General features: G+C 42.0%; 1 protein-coding gene across 2 annotated transcripts in view; it reads left to right on the top strand.

Moving 5' to 3' along the window:
- The window catches only part of TMEM200C (transmembrane protein 200C), a 399,449-nt gene that overhangs the window by 379,403 nt on the left and 10,464 nt on the right, over nt 1-9,582 (top strand). For both annotated transcript variants that reach the window (XR_012221272.1, XR_012221273.1), the window contains one exon: nt 2,263-2,367. The gene's annotated coding sequence lies outside the window, so the exon portion shown is untranslated. The remainder of the gene's footprint in view (nt 1-2,262; nt 2,368-9,582) is intronic.

Raw genomic sequence — 9,582 nt, 5'->3', positions numbered from 1 at the left:
TTAAAACCATCTCCAGCCTCATGACACATGTCCCCTTAGTTTTGATATCATGGTGATGTAGGCAATGTGCAGCAACATACGTCAGTGTCTTACCTTAATCCATGTCCTTCTTCACCATCCTAATGTTCAAGAAGTGTTGTTGTATTCTACGTCTGAGTTTCTGTGGGGTTACCCAACATAAATTTTACGACGTGAACAGACAAGGGCTTATAGAAGATTTTGTAATTTACAGTTGAAATATTCTTGTGGATGAATTTGTACAAAAGAGATTGAGTGAACAATATTCTTTCCCTGTCATAAATGGTCAGATTGAACAATTGCCACAAGGGTATGAGCCCTTGAGTTTAGTTCCCCTATTCAACCAAACTGTGACGTTAGTCACTACTCACGGACAGATCATGAGGCAGCAAAGTCAGATGTTCCAGGGGGATGTGAGGTCACGGTCCAAAGGTTAAAATACCAGGAAATAGTGGATCAAGCTAAAGGACAAGACAAAGGGGTAGCCAGAACATGGTCCAAAGGGTCAGGTAACAGATGATCAGAACAGAATCAGGCAAATACTGACCAGGAAGCCCAACCTGCATGTGGCAGTGATCAGGGACAGACATCTCAGTTAAATAGCTTGAGCAATCTCCTGAACAGAAAACCTGGACAAAGTCCCACATCTCCCAGTCAAAGATTGGACAGCCATGAGATCTCTAGATCTCCTGGCAATAATTATCGGGTGTGGTGAAATAAACTGTCATAATCTTGGTTCACTGAGGAGTATCCCCCAATTTTTATCCATAATCCAGCTGATGTCTTGACACTGATTGTTTTATAACATGTGGCTATCAAATCAATGGTCCTTGGTGTTTCTCTCAATATTGGCTTTAATGTATCCTTACGACCAATCGTCTGAGAGTGTTGATACACCCTTGAAATAATTTTTTACGTGGGTGTCCCCTTACTGCAAACCTGTACATTAAATCAAGTGCTTGTGGTTTAAAGTCCTCTGTGATGCTACACTTCCTCCTAAGGTGTAAAAATTGCCCCTTAGGGATACCATTCCATATATGAAGAGGGTGAAAGCTTGCATAATGTAAAAGACTATTTACATCTGTTTGTTGATCCTTCCAGTGAGATCTTGAGATCCACAATCTACCGAGGAACATGAAAAGGTTGAAGTCAAATTAATGTTCAATAAGTTGTCTTTCAAGGATATGATGAAACATCTGCAATATTCAAAGGTTTCAGTCCACAACATAACGATGTAGTCTATAAATCTAAATAAACAAATGGCATATTGTTGAAAAGCAGGTTGTGTTCGCACCAACCTTTCCTTGCCGCGCTCCAGCGGCGAGCGATCTGTACCCAAACGAGAAAGGGCGCACTCGTCGGTGACTGACAATGACATCAGACGCCAGCGACGTACGCGCTGACGTCAGCTGCGAGCCTCCGATTGGTTCGCAGCTTTAACTATTCCCACTGGGGAAAAGGCAGTGGGGCCTGATGGGTAGAGGTGACGGGGCCCGATGCAGGCCCCCTCTGCTGATCGGGCCCCATACGCCAGTCAGGGCAGTAATGCCCTGATGGCAGCCCTGCAGAGGGCACAGCTTTAGTGAAAACACATCCATTTTGATTGGACAGTTAAACCAAGTAGAACATCTGTGCAAGAAAAGCAGCAGAAAAAAAACATAACATTTACGCTACATGTGAACATGGCCTAAATGACCAATCAAAGTAGATATAATTTAATTCAAAATCCTGCACTCTGTGTCCAAAGGCGATGTTGTACTGTGTAGTTTTAGTGCTTTTTTTCTATAGGTTTCTATGTGGAGCTTGAAAATAAGAATGTAAAAAAATTTTTTACTGCATTTTATATAGTAAAATCAAAGCTTTACATCTGCACTAAAAAATGCATCAAATAAAGGCTAAATACATAAAATAAACAGAGCAAAAATGCAATAATCAGAGAAGATGGTTATTGTGTTGTGTGTTGTGGACCCGTGCAGAAAAAAGACAGCAGAAATAAAACACAGATTTACGCTACATGTAAACAGCCTCACTTTTTCATTAAAAAAAAATGGGTGTAATGGAGACCATAAATAATCTGATCACTGTGTTGTGCAGTTCACTACAATTTATCTGTCTGCTGATTTGTGAGATTTATTGGTTTTTTTTTAAAGTGCATTACATGGCATTAAATTACATTATTAGAATTGTTTTTCATGGATTTTTAGCAATTTTATAGGAAGAAAAAAATCTTTATTTTCCTTGCAGAATACATGGACATAAAAATAGCACCCCCTAAGGAGTCCGAAACGTGCGTCGGGGTGGACGTGCTGACCCAGGAATCACGGCACTCGGTACCACTGACACCAATAGGTAATTATTACAAATTATGGAGTTCTGATAGTCACTGGTATGATGGGCTTATTAGGGGTTGCTAGATATGTGATACCTATTATAGGTTTATACTAGATTTATTATTATTGTGCAGTAGGTTATAGCATTGCAGCAGTAACCTGATTACAGGGAACTGTTAGGTGACATAGTTAATTACATTTCTCTGCTACCCTGCATAGCTATATAAATAAGTTGAAGGAAAAGGGACACACTAGGTGGTGCTGGGCACATTATGCCCTTATAGGTTTGAGATCATTGCGAAGCAGTGGATATTATTGTGGTAATATTGTGTGTTCCATAACTGGATTATTGCGCACTTTTTTAGTCCCAATACTTCACCTGTGGTGTATGCTTTCCTTATAATGAGAACTATCATCACTGCGCAGTAGTGGATAACATTGTGTTTTATATACCTGATTCCAATACCCCCTTAGTCCTGTTATTCCATCTGTGGTGTCTGTTTCCCTGGACCTTAGCGTCCTTGAGTGTTATGAGCAGTGAATGCCTTGTACTTTCCCTTTTGCTCCGGTATTTGGTGGTATGATTTTAATGTTGTTCTAATAATAATTGTATTTTTTATACATATTATGATTGCCTTTTGATCCTCTTTCCTTGTGTGATTCTATGTTAAATGATTGGGGAGATGCCGCTTTTGTCTATACGTAGAGAATCAAGTGTATTGTGACAACTACTGCTCATGTTGTGGGGGTACGTGGCTTACTCATGGGCACATTGGGGGATTCACCTGTTTCCCTGTAGGCCAGAAGGAGTCTGTTCTCAAATCTTTCAGCGCTATCTTCTGAAGTGCTTTGGGGATTTTTCCAGTGCTCTAGCTCTGCTTCTCATACCGTGACTAATAGCCGTTTAGCAAGCACTGAATATTAGGACCTCATTAGGGGGGGCAGGGATTATTGCCTTCATTTCAGTGGTTCCCAATTTATTTTGTAACTTCACATGTTATACAAGTGTAAAATACATTTCTGTGCAGTGATGCATCATTTTGTGTTGTTACACAGCAGGAAATATTTTGCTAGATGTGAGAAGCCAAATATATCTCCTGCAACACAACATGAAATCCTTATTGCATTGGTGCCATCTAATGGCAAAAAGATGTTGTACATTCTGCTTGCTTCATACACATTATGATTAAATAATAAAAAAAAAACATTACCAGTAAATATTTGACATCTACCGTAATCTATAATATATAATAACATTGAAGATCTGGTGTGCCTGTAGAAAAAAGTAAAAATATATAAAAAAAATATATAAAGGAACATTCCAAAAGGAAAAATAATCCATTTGAAGTGAAAAGCCATTTACAAGGATGAACAAAATGAAAAACACTGTAGGGAAACATAATTCAGAAAAGCAAATATTGCCAAAAAGATAATACATCATGCCTAGCACAGTGTATCACATTATATTTCCAATATACTGTAGATCTACTTAAGGCTGGAAATATACAGTATTTTAATTTTTACTGAATTCAGACTTTTTAGGTATATTCTGAATTTGTTTTTTAAAAAAGTCATTTCCCCTGACAGATCTGCATTGGAGAATATTTGTATTCCTATTGCAACTAGGTGCTACAAAGCATGTTCCTATACAGTCTGGCATAGTCCTATCAATCAGTGGCAGAAAATGCAGGAACTCACCTCTTTGACATAAAAATGGCAATGACCATTTCATACATTTCTTGGAGCAATAACAGAAATGGCACAATGTAGACTTATAAGAAGTTACATGGAAGTATGCTCCAATAATGTCATTTCATGTGGCTTGTAAGCATTTATTAAAATAGATGTCAAGAGAGGTAACTGGAAGAAATGAGCAAATACATTTGCGTGGAACTTAATTCTACAAAAATCTGCATTTGTCAAAATATGGACTTTTTGTAATTCGCTCCTGCCCAGATTCGGCAAAGTTGCAGCAGTTCACTAAACCGCAAAGCACAATCGAAAGGTTAAAAAAAATACTTATGCTACCTATACAGCTCACCTCTCTGGCCCCTCTGCTCACCACCACCACAGATCCAGTCCTCGCCATTCATGCCAAAATCCACCACTCTGTGCTTGCACTTGCATGGCCCACATTGTGACATTATGTCGCCATGACGTTTTTCATGTGTTGAATTCTCCAGGGCCTCATCAAAGCTGGAAGCCATGGTTCAGTGCAAGAGGCCTAGGGATTTCAGAGTCATGACAGGGATCAGAAGATGCGATGAGGACCTGTGTGATGAGTGTGTAAGGAGAAGAAGCAAGCCAGGCTTGTCTCATCCATAAAGGGCTCAGAAACTTCAGGTTTCTCACCTCAGTTACAGGGGGAATGCTTAGAGTAACAGGATGCTCCCTGTGCTTGAGAAAAGGGGGCGTGGCTAAGCAGACAGAAAATGCGCATGGAGAAATTCAAACTGTGGAGGTGGGAATGCTGAACGCGCGTCAGTGGTGTGAGGTAATTCCTGCTGTAAGGTGAGGGGGCGGAGCTAAGGGGAGCTGGAGATGAGAGGACACGTTGACAGGAGCTGACCGATGGGGTCCCGCTGACAGGCTGCATGTACCGCTGTCCCCGCCAACATCGTTGTCCCTGCCTACATCAAGGTCCTTGACAAGACTGCAAACTCAGCCGACGACGCTGGCACAACTACCCCGGCTGACGGTACTGACTGGGGAAGGCAAGGTCTGTGTAAGGGATACCGGTGCTCAACAGTAAAGCTCAGCAGACTGAACAGACCACTGTGAACTGTTTCGGGACTGTCTCCCTGGCCCCGATAGTACAAGAATTCTCACCACTGAGGGAAGAATCTGCTCCTTCTTCTGCCCTGCAACCGTTTGGGCCTGTGCCTATGCTAGCACCCCACGCAATCACCGCCAGTGACAAGATTGAAAAGAAGACACCGTCAGGACCACAAGAGGACATTCTCAACGCCAGAAAAGCTTCCCCCATTTTCCACAAGACTGTAACAGATCCCCTTTGTGGCTCATTCCAAGTGGCCCCAGTCAAAGCGAGGGGCACATATGTGACTGGAGCGCAAAGTGATAAGTGCATAGTTTACATTTTCTTGCCCTATTAGTTTAAACCCCCTTAGAAGTGTACTTTGTATTAGGGAAGAACTCTCATTTAAATATCTCCCTGCAAGGGGTATCCTCCTGTGAATTAAACCCTTTGTTAACCCTTGGTCTGCCTCTTGTCTGTTACTGCATCCCGCTACCTGCTCACAAGTGTGCCAGTGAGCAGCGTAGGGACAGAAGAGGTGAGTGATGAGGTATGAGGATTATTTTAAATTTTTTACCCATTAGGCTCTGCAGTCCGGGAAGGCACCAGAGCATAATCAGGGACATTTGATCTGAAAAGAAATTAGTCTTTGTAAATTTTAACATCTCTGGAAAATCCTCGCAAACAGGTGAATTTGTATTTTGCCAGATCTGTTCAGCTATAGTGACTGGTGGATTTATTAGCAACACTGTTACAAAATACTGTATTTTCCAGCGTATAAGACGACCGGGCGTATATGATGACCCCCAACTTTTCCAGTTAAAATAGAAAATCTTCTTAAAAGTCAGGGGGGGTCTTCTTATATGCAGTGTGTCATCTTATATGCCGGGAGCGGAGCAATCTGCATATGGCGGGGGAGTGGTCTCGATGACGAAGGGAGGGTGTAAGTGGAGTTATCATCCTCCTTTTACCCCATTGGTGGAAGCAGTGCTATCTGCGGGTCTCTGTGCTGAGGATCGGAGGCTCCTCCATCTGCAGTATGGCGGCTCTGTGCTGGGGGTCGGCAGCGGCGGTGGCTCCTCTTTGTCCAGCGTGGGGGCGCTGTGCTGGGGGGCGGATGCGGAGGCTCTTTGGGCAGCATCGGCGCTCCTCTGGCATTTCCTCAAAATGGCCGCCGGAGCCCATGCATGCTGATTCAGATCTCGCCTCCCGAGATCTCGGGACGAGATCTGAATCTGAGCATGCGTGGGCTCCGCGGCCATTTTCCCGGAGGCCACCGCATCGCAGCAAAGGAGGCCTCTGGGCTTCGGGGAAATGCCAGAGGAGCCTCGATGCTGGACAGAGAGCTGCCGCAGCCGCCCCCCGGCACAGCGCCCCCACGCTAGACAAAGAGGAGCTGCGTCTACCCCCAGCACAGAGCTGCCGCACTGCTGCCACCAATGAGGTAAAAGGGGATGATAACACCACTTACACCCTCCCTTCTTCATCGGGACCACTCCCCCACCATATGCACTCAGCGTATAAGATGACCCCCGACTTTTAAGATGATTTTCAGGGGTTAAAAAGTCATCTTAAATGCCGGAAAATACAGTAGTTAATGGGATAGCACCTGTTGAAATTTGCTATATTCTGTTAGGAGGAGATGGTCAGATTTTTTTTTTTAACCATATATTTGAAGATTCTGTGCTCTGTGGTTGCCGTCTCTTTCTGCTGAGCCACAACACCTTTTCTTTGGGTGCTTTGCTTCTGTCAGTTTTGGATAACAGATGTTTTTCATTTATTCAGGTTGTCTGTCATGTCATCTTTTGGGTGCAGCTTTAAATACCTTCAACTACTGGTGTTTGTATATTTATTATATATATATTATAATATTTAAGAATGCCAGACACCATGTTAGTAGAAAAAAAGATTTAAATAAACTGGAGCAGTGGGCAGCAGCTAACACAATGCTTTTTAACAGGGAAAAATGCAAAGTACTACATCTGGGCACTAAAAGTGAAAAAAGCATATACAGAATTGGAGGAATAGGGCTAAGCAACAGCACATGTGAAAAAGACTTGGGTATACTAATAGATCATAAACTGAACATGAGTCAACACTGTGATGCATCAGCAAAAATGGCAAATGCAATTCTGGGATGTATTAATAGAAACATACAGTCTAGATCACATGAAGTTATTATTGCCCTCTACTCCTGTTTGGTCAGACCTCATCTGGAATACTGTATCCAGTTTTGGGCACCACATTTAAAAAAAAAGACATCAACAAACTGGAGCAAGTTCAGAGAAGAGCGTCCAGAATGGTGACCGGTCTCCAAACCATGTCCTATGAGGAACGGTTACAGGATTTGGGAATGTTTAGCTTGCAAAAAAGATGACAGAAGACTTAATAGCTGTCTACAAATATCTGAAGGGCTGTCACATTGTAGAAGGATCATCTTTATTCTCATTTGCACAAGGAAAGACTAGAAGCAATGGGGTAAAATTGAATAGGAGGAGACAGATTACATATTAGAAAAAACTTTTTCAGTTAGAGTGATCAATGAGTGGAACAGGCTGCCATGAGAGGTGGTGAGTTCTCATTCAATAGAAGTCTTCAAACAGAGGCTGGACAGACATCTGTCTGGGATGATTTAGTGAATCCTGCTTTGAGCAGGGGGCTGGACCAGATGACTCAGGAGGTCCCCTCCAACTCTACCGTTCTATGATTCCTGCTGGTGATTGAAAGACGTTCTTGGATTCACTTTGCTTTAGTTTGTGCTGGCTGCAGTTGCTTTGTATATGCAATTCCTTTTTTCCTTAGGGAACTGCTACTCTATTCAGAAAAGAGCGACCAGAATGGTGACCGGTCTGCAAACCCTGTCTTATGAGGAAAGGTTGCAGGATTTGGGAATGTTTAGTTTGCAAAAGAGAAGACTGAGAGGAGACTTAATAGCTGTCTACAAACATCTAAAGGGCTGTCACATTGTAGAAGGATCAACTTTATTCTCATTTGCACAAGGAAAGACTAGAAGCAATGGGATGAAACTGAAGGGGAGGAGACACAGATTAGATATTAGAAAAAACTTTTTGACAGTTAGAGTGATCAATGAGTGGAACAGGCTGCCACGAGAAGTGGTGAGTTCTCCTTCAATGGAAGTCTTCAAACAGAGGCTGGACAGACATCTGACTGGGATGATTTAGCGAATCCTGCTTTGAGCAGGGGGTTGGACCAGATGGCCCAGGAGGTCCCTTCCAACTCTACGATTCTATGATTCTATTCTCTAGCGATCCTAGGAGCTGCTAAAGACATTCAGGGTAAGTCTTCATATAGTGGGGACACTATTGAGCTATCTTGGGGGGGGGGTCACCCTCCATTGTCAGGAAGGAACAGACTAGGATGAGAAAAGGGCTTTTCCTAGTCTGAACAGGGACCTGTCAGATTCAGGAGTTTGTCTCCCTGATTTGCACATTACTCATATGAATGTGCTTTGGCAGACATAACAACAAAGCAGTAATCAAGAGGAAGCGAGTTGCCAGGCACAACTCTGGCTTCCTATTGAATACTTATACATCCGAAGGTGGGTACAGAGACGCCAGCACTGATTGGACACCGGGCTCATGTGATATAACCTCACGTGGGCTCTGGGAACACAACTGCCGACACCGCTGGAACTGTGTCGGCATGGAAGGCGATTAGAAGTGTTTTGAATTTTAATGATTAAGATTGATTAGAGGTTGTCCCAATAATGGATAAGATCTTCAACCAGAGCTTGATGCAACCTTCTCTTTACATTTGTAGGTCTAGGTCCAGAATAGATTAGTTTGATGGGATTGGTTCTCAAAGAAAAATATGCCTTGTCATGGTTGGTGGACACACACAAATTGTGCACTGAGTACACCAATTTTCTAAGTGTAGAAATATAGTCTATATGACAGTAATGCAGTTTAAATATTCATATATTCAATGTTTTCATATATTTCAGTGCACAGGTGCTACTGTACTTTTTGATGTGAATTTATTGTAATAGTATAAGAAAAAAAAAATCACCTATGAACATTTTTTCAGATATTTATTGGTGGTTTACTTTAAACAGAGAATAAAACAACTTTACAGTTTTAAACAAACCAAAAAAATATTTTGACTTCTCCTATACAGAAGTGTGTTGCTATGGCAACAGACTACAAATAAATCCTGTGTAGTCTGATACTGCAGCCATACTCCAGTCCAATGTGTGTACTACTTCTATCTAATAGATCAACTGTATATGCCATTCTACTTTTACCCTTGTTAACTTTGTCAATGAAGTTTTTCTAAAAATGTGTGCTGTGCTATTCTGTGCTGGAATGTAGGGGAAAAATATATAAGAATGCCAGACATCCTGTTGGTAGAAATATTTTATACAATCCTATAATCCCAATTTTTTTTAAACCATACAACACCTTTTAGGCACTTTAAATCACTAATATCACATGAGGCAATAACTGGCAATGCAAAGCA

The sequence above is a fragment of the Dendrobates tinctorius genome, unplaced genomic scaffold, assembly GCF_039654945.1.
Source record: "Dendrobates tinctorius isolate UK_male_01 unplaced genomic scaffold, ASM3965494v1 ptg000171l, whole genome shotgun sequence".
Taxonomy (NCBI): domain Eukaryota; kingdom Metazoa; phylum Chordata; class Amphibia; order Anura; family Dendrobatidae; genus Dendrobates; species Dendrobates tinctorius.
This window is presented reverse-complemented; position numbering and strand designations above follow the sequence as displayed.